This window comes from Equus quagga, unplaced genomic scaffold (assembly GCF_021613505.1).
Source record: "Equus quagga isolate Etosha38 unplaced genomic scaffold, UCLA_HA_Equagga_1.0 1100_RagTag, whole genome shotgun sequence".
Lineage (NCBI taxonomy): Eukaryota > Metazoa > Chordata > Mammalia > Perissodactyla > Equidae > Equus > Equus quagga.
Window position 1 is genome coordinate 37,872 of NW_025795545.1, and position 10,747 is coordinate 48,618.

Sequence of the window (10,747 nt, forward strand, 5' to 3'; positions counted from 1 at the left end):
ATGTAAGATTGGAATTACATCTTCTCTAATGTGCCATCTACATTGGGGATAAGGCTATAACTTTTTTTTTTAGGAAGTTCAGCCCTGAGCTAACTACTGTCAGTCCCCCTCTTTTTGCTGAGGAAGCCTAGCCCTGAGCTAACATCCATGCCCATCTTCCTCTACTTTTATATGTGGGACGCCTACCACAGCATGGCGTGCCAAGTGGTGCCGTGTCCATACCCAGGATTTGAACCGGTGAACCCCGGGACACCAAGAAGTGGAACGTGCACACTTAACCACTGCACTGCCAGGCCAGCCATGGGGATAAGGCTATAACTTTTTATAAGGCTTTCCTGGAATTTTGATGATAGTAGTAGGGAAATAAACACCAATTATAACTAGAAAATCACTCCTATGTATTGCTTTTCTCAGATGCACAAGTTCATAACTAGTTTCATATACTTTCTATTGGGTTTTATCTTTGTGCTTAGAACGCAACTTTTTTCATCAATAAGGTTGTCCTTGAACTAGAATCAACTATGTGTTTAGGCAGTAATATTCAAGAAAGAGCATTTATCTAGGTGTTCCACAATCCTTCCCCTAGCTGTCCATCTAAATTTCCTTTTCCTCTTTCAGGGTCAATCTTTTTCTAAAATGACGTATAGTAGGGAAGATCAGCCATGCAGCAAGAATATCACCTAAGAACTACCCCTGGAATGCTCATAGGAAAATTTTCCAGCATTGCAAATTTCCTTAAGTCTTGATTATTACTAAATCTTATATGAAAATTAATATTTACACACTGTAGTCTACATTCAACTTAGAACATTTTCACCATTAAGTGACTATTAATTCTGTAAATTCTTCCTATAATCTTGTGAACACCTTCATCAAAAAACTTCACACAGCTCTTCAGAAATGAAACAAAAGAGCTGCACCTATCCAAACCACTAAGAATTTAAAGTAAGAAGAGTAAAATTCATACTGAGAAATGAAAATCCCATCATGAGTACTTTGTAGAACACTTAATGAAATCATTTCTATTAACAGACATACACTCATTTCATCATTTAAAATGTGTGCATTCAGATTGAAATTATAATTTTGAAATTCTGGAGAATATCTGAATTATATTTGTGTACATAAATATCTATTCAAAAGCATTTTACACAGTAACTAACAATATATTCTAAAGGAGTTTGCAGCTATTTAGAAGTTTTTTAAAATATATAATTTGTTTTGTTTTCGCCTATAAAACAGAAACCTAATCATAGTTTCAAAATTATAATTTACCTAATTTATATAATCTATGTTTTCTTTTAAAGGTTAGCTTCTTAAATGCATGTGTCTATAGTATATGTCAAATATAGTTCACTCTACACTGTGTTCACACCCTATAAATACTTTTTTATTCATTAAAATATTTTTATTAGGGGTTGACCCCATGGCCAAGTGCATCGGTTTATACACTCCGCTTCAGTGGCCTGGAGTTTCCCTGGTTCGGATCTTCTGCACAGACGTGGCACCACTCATGGAGCCATGCTGGGGTAGCATCTCACATGGTACAACTAGGAGTGCATACAACTATGTACTAGGGGGCTCTGGGGAGAAGAAGGACAAAAAAAAGTCGATTAGCAACGGATGTTAGCTGAGGTACAAATCAAAAATACGCGTATTTTTATTAACATACACACAGACTATTAAAAGACTTGTTGACTTAGTTGAGTGTGTATGACATCTGGTTGACAGAGAATTAGAAGTTAAATTATGCAACTCTATAATTGTATATCACAAATTGTTGAAAATATTATGTATTGCTAAACAAGCAAATAGGTTAGGTTACAAAGTTTGACAGCAATCTTCATTATAATAGAAATTAGAATTTTGTGTGTGTGTGTGTGTGTATGTGTGTGAGGAATACTGGCCCTGAGCTAAAATCTGTGCAAATCTTCCCCTATTTTGTATGTGGGACATTGCTACAGCATGGATTGATGAGCAGTGTGTACGTACACACCTGGTATCTGAAACCACGAACCTGGGGCCACTGAAGGAGAGTGTGCAAACTTAACCACTACACCACCAGGCCAGCCCCTGGAATTTTTTATTTGGAGATAAAATACTCATGATTTGGGTTAAGCCAGTAACATCATTCATAGTCTGCAGTTGGAATGAAACCATGATACCTGGAAAGTTACCAAAACTTTGTCTGTCCTGAGAGATGTCAAACATGATCAGAAACAATTAGCAAAGATAGTCACCTAGTGAAGCTAATCTAATGGCCCATCAATTTATGGAAAATTCTGTCAAACTACAGCACAGTTTTTATCTGAAATATACAAGAAGAATATTTTCCATTCAGTAAAATTGAGCATAAACTTTAGGTATATTGAAATATCGGGCCCAGTTCTTCATTCCTCTCTGTATCTAAGCTCATTGTCCTATAAGTTTGCAGTTCTACAAGGAAGATATACTTTCTCACCCATTGGCTTTGTGTTCAGCTATATGATTTGCATTGGCTAATAGAATATTAAAAGCCGACACAAATGGAAGCTTGAACTAGCTTTTGTTATAGCACATTTTGTCTTGTGACTCAGCCATTGACAATGCAAGAAAATACTCTAGCCCATTGGTACACAGAGCAGAGCTATTCAATCACCACACAGATCTACAGGATAGAGGTGACTTTGCTAGTTAGGAAAGACTTTAACAGGTTAACCAAGATGCTGTAGCTGATATTAGCAGGGCTGCTCCAATAAATCCCCCAATAAAAAATAAAAATTGCCTAATGTTACATATCAATTAACTTCGTTCCTTATAATGCATCAATAATTATATTATACACAACTCAAGATTGGCAAGACCGACAATTTTAGATTAAGCAATAACTACTTCTGAAGTGTGCGGTTTTTAATTTTTAGTTTTTGATGTTTTGTATACAAAGCGCAAATAAAATTTATGTTAACAAATACAGTTTAAGCAAACAATATTCTGGATGGTGTCAGGGCAGAGATATGCTTTCTTTGTACTTGTAATGTACCAATGCTTCGTATGTGGATTTAAATATATATATATATATATATATTTCTTTTAAATTTAATGTCTGAGTGTGGAATAACTCTTAGTTTACTGTATTGCATTTGATGTATCCTCCCTTATGGTAAGCTATAAATTTTTAGAACAACTTTATAAACCCATTCTGTGATGACTTAGAAAAAGAACGAAAGATTTAGTGGGCAGCCAAATGGTAATGTGTACTAACTCAGAAATCTTTACATGACAAACTCCGTGTGTAGAGACTTCATTTAAGTTCTCAGAACTTTACTTATCATTTTATGGCTAATTTACTAAAGTTTAAATTGAACAGAGGTTGAATGATCTGTCCCCCAAGAAGTTACATTAAACATATGTTTTGCTTTGCTTTTTTAAATTAAGTTAATTTTTATTGAGTTAATGATACTTTACAATCTTGTGAAATTTCGGTTGTACGTTATTGTTTGTCAGTTGCATTGTAGCTGCACCCCTTAACCCTTTCTGCCCATCCCACACCCCACCTTTCCCCTGGTTGCCGTTAATCTGTTCTCTTTGTCTACATTTTTAAATTCCCCATGTGAGTTGATTCATACAGAGATTGTCCTTCTCTATCTGGCTTATTTTCACTTAACATAATTCCCTCAAGGTCCATCCATGATGCTGCAAATGGGACAATTTTATTCTTTTTTACAGCTAAGTAGTATTCCATTGTATATATATACCATATCCTCTTTATCCAACCATCAGTTGATGCATACTTAGGCTGCTTCCAAGTCTTGGTTATTGTAAATAATGCTGCAATGAACATTGGGATTCATGGGACTTTTGGAATTGCTGACTTCAAGCTCTTTGGATAGATACCCAGTAACGGGATGGCTGGGTCATATGGTATTTCTATTTTTAATTTTTTGAAGAATCTCCTTATTGTTTGCTTTCCCACCAGAAGCATATGAGGGTTCCTTTTTCTCCACAACCTCTCCAACATTTGTTGCTAGTTGTTTTGGTTATTTTTGTCATTCTAATGGGTGTAAGGTGATATGTTAGTGTAGTTTTGATTTGCATTTCCCTGACGATCAGTGATGATGAACATCTTTTCATGTGCCTATTGGCCATCTGTATATCTTCTTTGGAGAAATGTCTGTTCATGTCTCCTGCCCATATTTTGATCAGGTTGTTTGATTTTTTTTGTTGTTGAGTGGTGTGAGTTCTTTATATATTATGGCTATTAACCATTTGTCGGATGTTTGACTTGCAAATATTTTGTTCCCAGTTAGTGAGTAGTTTTTTTGTTTCAATCCTGTTTTCATTTGCCTTGAAGAAGCTCTTTAGTCTGATGAAGTCCCATTTATTTATTCTTTCTATTGTTTCCCTTGTCTGAGAACACATGGTGTCCGAAAAGATTCTTTTAATACTGATGTCAAAGAGGGTACTGCCTACGTTGTCTTCTAGAAGCCTTATGGTTTCAGGTCTTACCTTTAGGTCTTTGACCCATTTAGAGTTTATTTTCATGAATGGTGAAAAAGAATGGTCAATTTTCATTCTTTTACATGTGGCTTTGCAGTTTCCCCAGAACCATTTGTTGAAAAGACTTTCTTTTCTCCATTGTAGGCCCTCAGCTCCTTTGTTGAAGATTAGCTGTCCATAGATGTGTGTTTTTATTTCTGGGTTTTAATTCTCTTCCATTGATCTGTGCACCTGTTTTTGTACTGGTACCATGCTGTTTTGATTACTGTAGCTTTGTAGTATATTTTGAAGTCAGGGATTGTGACGGTTCCAGCTTTATTTTTGTTCCTCAGGATTGCTTTAGCAATTTGGGGTCTTTTGTTGCCCCATAGGAATTTTAGGATTCTTTGTAAAGAATATCATTGGGATTCTAATTGGGATTGCGTTGAATCTGTAGATTGCTTTAGGTGGAATGGGCATTTTAACTATATTTATTCTTCCAATCCATGTATATGGAATGTCTTTATATCTCTTTATGTCATCATCTGCTTCTTTTAGAAAAGACTTGTAGTTTTCGTGTATGGGTCTTTCACTTCCTTAGTTAAATTCACCCCAAGGTATTTTATTCTTTTTGTTTCCATTGTGAATGGTATTGTGTTCTTGAGTTCTTTTTCTGTTAGTTCATTATTAGAGTATAGAAATGCTACTGATTTATGTAAATTGATTCTATACCCTGGAACTTCGCTGTAGTTGTTGATTGTTTCTAAAAGTTTTCCAATGGATTCTTTGGGGTTGTCTATATACAAGAACATGTCGCCTGGAAACAGAGTTTCATTTCTTGCCTCCCTATTTGGATTCCTTTTATGCCTTTTTATTGCATAATTGCTCTGGCGAAAACCTCCAGTACTATGTTAAATAAGAGTGACAATAGAGGGCATCGTTGTCTTGCTCCTGTTTTCAGGGGGAAGGCGCTCAGTTTTTGCTAGTTGAGTGTGATGTTGGCTGTGGATTTGTAATATATGGCCTTTATTATGTTGAGGTAGTTCCCTTCTATCCCCATTTTGTTCAGAGTTTTTATAATAAATGGCTGTTGGATCTTGTCAAATGCTTTCTCTACATCTATTGAGATGATCATGTGGTTTTTATACTGCAATTTGTTGATGTGGTGTATCATGTTGATTAATTTGTGGCTGTTGAACCATCCCTGTGTCCCTGGTATGAATCCCACTTGATCATGATGTAGGATCCTTTTGATGAATTGTTGAATTCGGGTTGCCCAAATTTTGTTGAGAATTTTTGCATCTATGTTCATCAGCGATATTGGCCTTTAGTTCTCCTTTTTCGTGTTTTCCTTGTCAGGCTTTGGTATCAGTGGGATATTGGCCTCATAGAATGTGTTAGGAAGTGTTCCATCCTTTCTAATTTTTTGGAATAGCTGGAAAGGATAGGCATTAAATCCTCTCTGAAAGTTTGGTAGAATTCCCCAGGAAAGCCATCTGGTCCTGGGGTTTTATTCTTTGGGATGCTTTTGATTGCTGTTTCAACCTCTTTCCTTGTGATTGGTCTGTTCAAATTGTCTGCTTCTTCTTGAATGTGCTTTGGAAGGTTGTAGGAGTCCAAGAATTTATCCATTTCCTCTAGGTTATCCATTTGGTTGGCATATAATTCTTCGTCGTATTCTCTTATAATCCATTGTATTTCTGGAGAGTCTTGTTATTTCTCCTCTTTCATTTCTGATTTTGTTTATTTGAGATTTCTCTCTTTTTTTCATTTTAAGACTGGCTGGGGGTTTGTCAATTTTATTTATCTTCTCAAAGAACCAGCTCTTTGTTTCATTGATCCTTTCTACTGCCTTTTTTTGTTTCAATAGCATTTAGTTATGCTCTGATTTTTATTATTTCTCTCCTTCTGCTGACTTTGGGCTTTGTTTGTTCTTCTTTCTCTAATTCAGTTAGGTGTAGTTTAAGATTGCTTTTTTGGGATTTTTCTTGTTTGTTAACATATGCCTATATTGCAATGAATTTCCCTCTCAATACAGCTTTTGCTGTATCCCATATGGGTTGGTATGGCATGTTATCCTTTTAATTTTTCTCAAGATATATTTTAAATTCTTCTTTAATTTGATCAATGATCCATTGCTTGCTCAATAGCATATTGTTTACTCTCCACGTCTTTGTGCCTTTCTCAGCTTTTTTCTCGTAATTAATTTCTAGCTTCATAACACTATGATTAGAGAAGATGCTTATTATTTCAATTTTTTTAAATTTGTAGAGACTTGCCTTGTTTCCCAACATATAGTCTATCCTTGAGAATGTTCCATGAATGCTTGAGAAGAATGTGTATTCTGCTGTTTTGGTATGGAGTGTTCTATATATGTCTATTAAGTCCAACTGTTTTAGCTTTTCATTTACTTCCACTGTTTCCTTGTTTCTTTTCTGTCTGGATGATCTGTCCAATGATAGGAGTGGGGTGTTGAGGCTGCCTACTATTATTGTATTATTTTTGATATCTTCTTTTAGTTTTTTTTAATAGTTGCTTTATGAACTTTGGTGCTCCTCTGTTGGGTGCATAGATATTTATAAGTGTTATTGCTTCTTGATGAAGTGTCACTTTTATCATTATATATTGCCCCTCTATGTCTCTCTTTACCTGCCTTATCTTGAAATCTGTTTTGTGTGATATAAGCATTGCAACACCTACTTTCTTTTGTTTGCAATTAGCTTGGAGTATTGTCTTCCACCCCTTCACTCTAGCCTGTGTTTGTCCCTGGAGCTGAGGTGTGTTTACAGGAGGCAACAAATTTTTGGATCTTGCTCTTTAATCCATCTTGCCAATCTGTGTCTTTTTATTGGAGAGTCTAATCCATTTACATGGAGGGTGATTATTGATGCATGAGGGCTTAATCCTGTCATTCTGTCACTTGTTATCTGGTTTTCCTGTGTTACCTTTGTTTCTCGTCCTGTGTGTTTTAGTCTACCCATTGATTTCTGCAATTTCTTATGCTGGGTTTCTTAGCTTTTTCCTTATTTATGTTTTGTGGCTCTGTTCTGTTTTTTAGTTTAGTGGCTACCCTGAAGTTTGTATTCAGATTCTCATGCATAACATAGTCCATTTTCTGGTGGCCTCTTACTTCCTTAGCCTAAACTGATTCAGTCCATTTCCTCCTCCCTTCCTAAGTTATTTTCATCTCTTGTGTTGTGAGTTTGTGTTTAGATTGATAAGACTGTCTTTGTTTTTGGTGATTTCCTTCCCTTTATCCTAATTCTATAGTTGAATATTTGCTATCCTATCCTGATTCTATATATTTGGCTCCCTACTGTGAGTTTTGTGAATCCTTTCTCCCTTTTTTTCTTTTTTCTAATATGAGGGCCTTCTTGAGGATTTCATTTGGGGGAGTCTCGTGGCTATGATGTCCCTTAGGTTTTGTTTGTCTGGAAAAGATGTAATTACTCCCTCATATCTGAAGGCTATTTTTGATGGATAGAGTATTCTTGGCTGAAGATTTCTATCATTTAAAGTTTTGAATGTGTTATTCCAATCTCTCCTAGCTTGTAAAGTTTCTGTAGAGAAATCTGCTGAAAGTCTGATAGGGGTTCCTTTGTAGGTTATGTTCTTCTGCCTTGCTACCCTGAGTATTCTTTCGTTGTCCTTCGCTTTTGCCATTTTTACTACTATATGCCTTGCAGTAGGTCTTTTTACACTGACAAATCTAGGAGCTCTGAAAGCTTCCTCCACATGCATTTCTCTTTCAATCTGTGGATTTGGGAATTTCTCTGCTATTATTTCATTGAGCAACTTTCTGCTCCATTTTCCTTTTCCACGCCCTCAGAAATTCTGATGATTCTTAATTTGCCTTTCTCATTGAGTTGGCTATTTCTTAGAGATTTTCTTCAGTTTTCTTTGTTCTTAGTTCTCTTTCTTCCACTGTCTGGAGCCATTCAACCTGACTATCTTCAATTATGCTAATTTGCTCCTCTATGGTGTCTACATGGGCATTCAGGGAATCTGTATTCTGTTTTATCTGATCCATTGCATTTTCACCTCTAGTATTTCTGATTGATTCTTTATAGTTTCAATCTCTTTTGTGAAGTAACTCTGGAACTTGACTTGTTTCTCTATATTTCCCTTTACCTCATTCAGTTTATTAATGATAGCTATTCTGAATTCATTTTCTCTTAGTTTGCCTCTTTCCAAGTCTACTGGACATAATTCTGTGTTTTTGTTGTTTTCCTTCTTGTCTGGAGCTTTTATAAATTGCTGGATGTTAGAGGAACAGTTTTTACACATAATGCTATTATTTGGTTGCAGTTACAGCCTGTTGCCACTAGATGGGGGTCGAGAGCTATGTGTTCTGACATCTCCTCCTTCATCCAAGATGGCAGTGCACAGTGTGGGTTGGGGTAGGAGGGGCACTTTCTCTTGCACACTACCAGGATTCCAATCAGCTCTCGCTCTCTGGTTTCCTGGGGCCTTAGTTTGATGGATTCCCCTCAGGTGAAAGCTTTCCCCCATTAGAGGCTTTCTGTCTGGGCTGCACAGACCTGTGGGAGTCCTGGACAATCTGCCAGACACACGGCCCCTCCCCCACTCGTTCCCTCACGGAGCCTACTGCAGCAGCCATCCCAGTCTCTAGGGGTTGGAGTGAAGATCTCTCTTATTCCATTCCAGCTCCTCCAAGGGGAGCTCCAGCCTTTCTGCCCTCTGTCATTTGGCTGCTATGGGTCTCTGTCGATTTCTGTGCTATTAGGATTTTTTGTTAGAATGTGGTTGTTCCTTTTGGTTGTATTTTTGAGGGGAGAGAGTCCCTGGCGAACTCACTCTGCCATGATGCTGACAGCACACCCTTTTGCTTTGCTTTTTGAAAAAAAGGAACTTGAAGTAGGAAAACGTGACACCACTTGGACAATTTTCCACAACACTCTTGAAAATGAAGAAGTAAATGTTACCATCTTATATTAATGCCATTATAATTTGGTATTAATTAACCTCCTGACAATCTCCTTCATGTATTTTTTCCTGAGGCAGTAGATCAGTGGATTCAGCATGATGGTGAATGCCATGTAAAAGACAGAAGGCACCTTGACCATGAGCTGTGAACTTTTGGAATTAGGAACATAGTAGAGAATAGGATGTTCCCATGGAAAAAAGTAATAGCAGTCAGGTAGGAGGCACATGTGGAGAAGGCTTTGTGGTGGCCCTAAGTTGAAGACATCTTCCTGACAGTGATAAAAATTAACACTTAGGAAGAAAGAATGATCATCAGGCTGCTTATTTCGTTAAATATGTTAGAGACTAAATAATCTTTTGACTAATGTAAGGGTCAGAGTAAGACTCAGAGGTAAAGGCAGCATACTCACAAAGTTATTTATGGTATTAGTTGCTATGAATGATAATTCTGATAGAAAGCTGGTAAGGATCAGGGAAAAGACTGTACCTCAATAATATGATGCAGCCACCAACAAAAAAGAAAGTTCCTGGGACATTACAACTGTGTAGAGAAGAGGGTTACAAGCTGCCACAAATCGGTCATATGCCATCACTGCCAACACGAATGTTTCTGTTACCACAATATGCATGCAAAGAAGAACTGCATGATGCATCCTGTGAAGGAGATGGTTCTGTCTTCCACAACCAAGTTTTCTAGTAGTTTGGGTGTAACCATGGTGGAGTAACAGAAATCAACAAAGGATAAGTGGCTGAGAAAAAGGTACGTGGGGTTGTGGAGTTTGGGATTGGTCTTGATAACCATGATCATGCCCAGGTTCCCCAGCACAGTGACTTTGGATGGTTAAGAATAACAGGAACAGGGCACGTGGAGTTCTGGATATTCTAAAGAAACTGAGAGAATGAAAGTGACTTTTGCACTGTAGTTTTCTGGGTTCCTTGGACAAAATAGGAAAGTTGATTCACAGAAATGAGAAACAAAATTTGGATATGGCAGGGTAAAATGAGGAAATGTTGAGAGACTTAGTGATTATCTGTAAATAAGGTTCTTGAAAATACTTAGTTTTAACTGTTACATTATTTCAAAAGCTAGAATTTAGTAATATCACAATTATAGAGTGGTTATTAAATCTGTGCAAATGCAATAATAAAAGAATGAAGCTGAGAGAGGAAGAACAAGAATAGAGTTGGCCTTGTTATATTTCAAGTGATCGGACTCAGTGTCTTCATGAGAAGACTGGTCTAGTTTTTGCATGAATCTGAGTTTAGTTAAAATTCTTCTCTTGGGAGAAATACATATCATAAGTTTCTGCAATTTTTTTCCCTCCCTAACTCGTTTAACTATGAG

At 36.8% G+C, this 10,747-nt stretch overlaps 1 pseudogene; it reads right to left on the reverse strand.

The window, feature by feature from the left end:
• Nucleotides 1-9,419: 9,419 nt before the first annotated feature.
• On the reverse strand, nt 9,420-10,229 carry LOC124232719 (olfactory receptor 5D13-like; annotated as a pseudogene).
• Between the last annotated feature and the right edge of the window lie 518 nt (nt 10,230-10,747).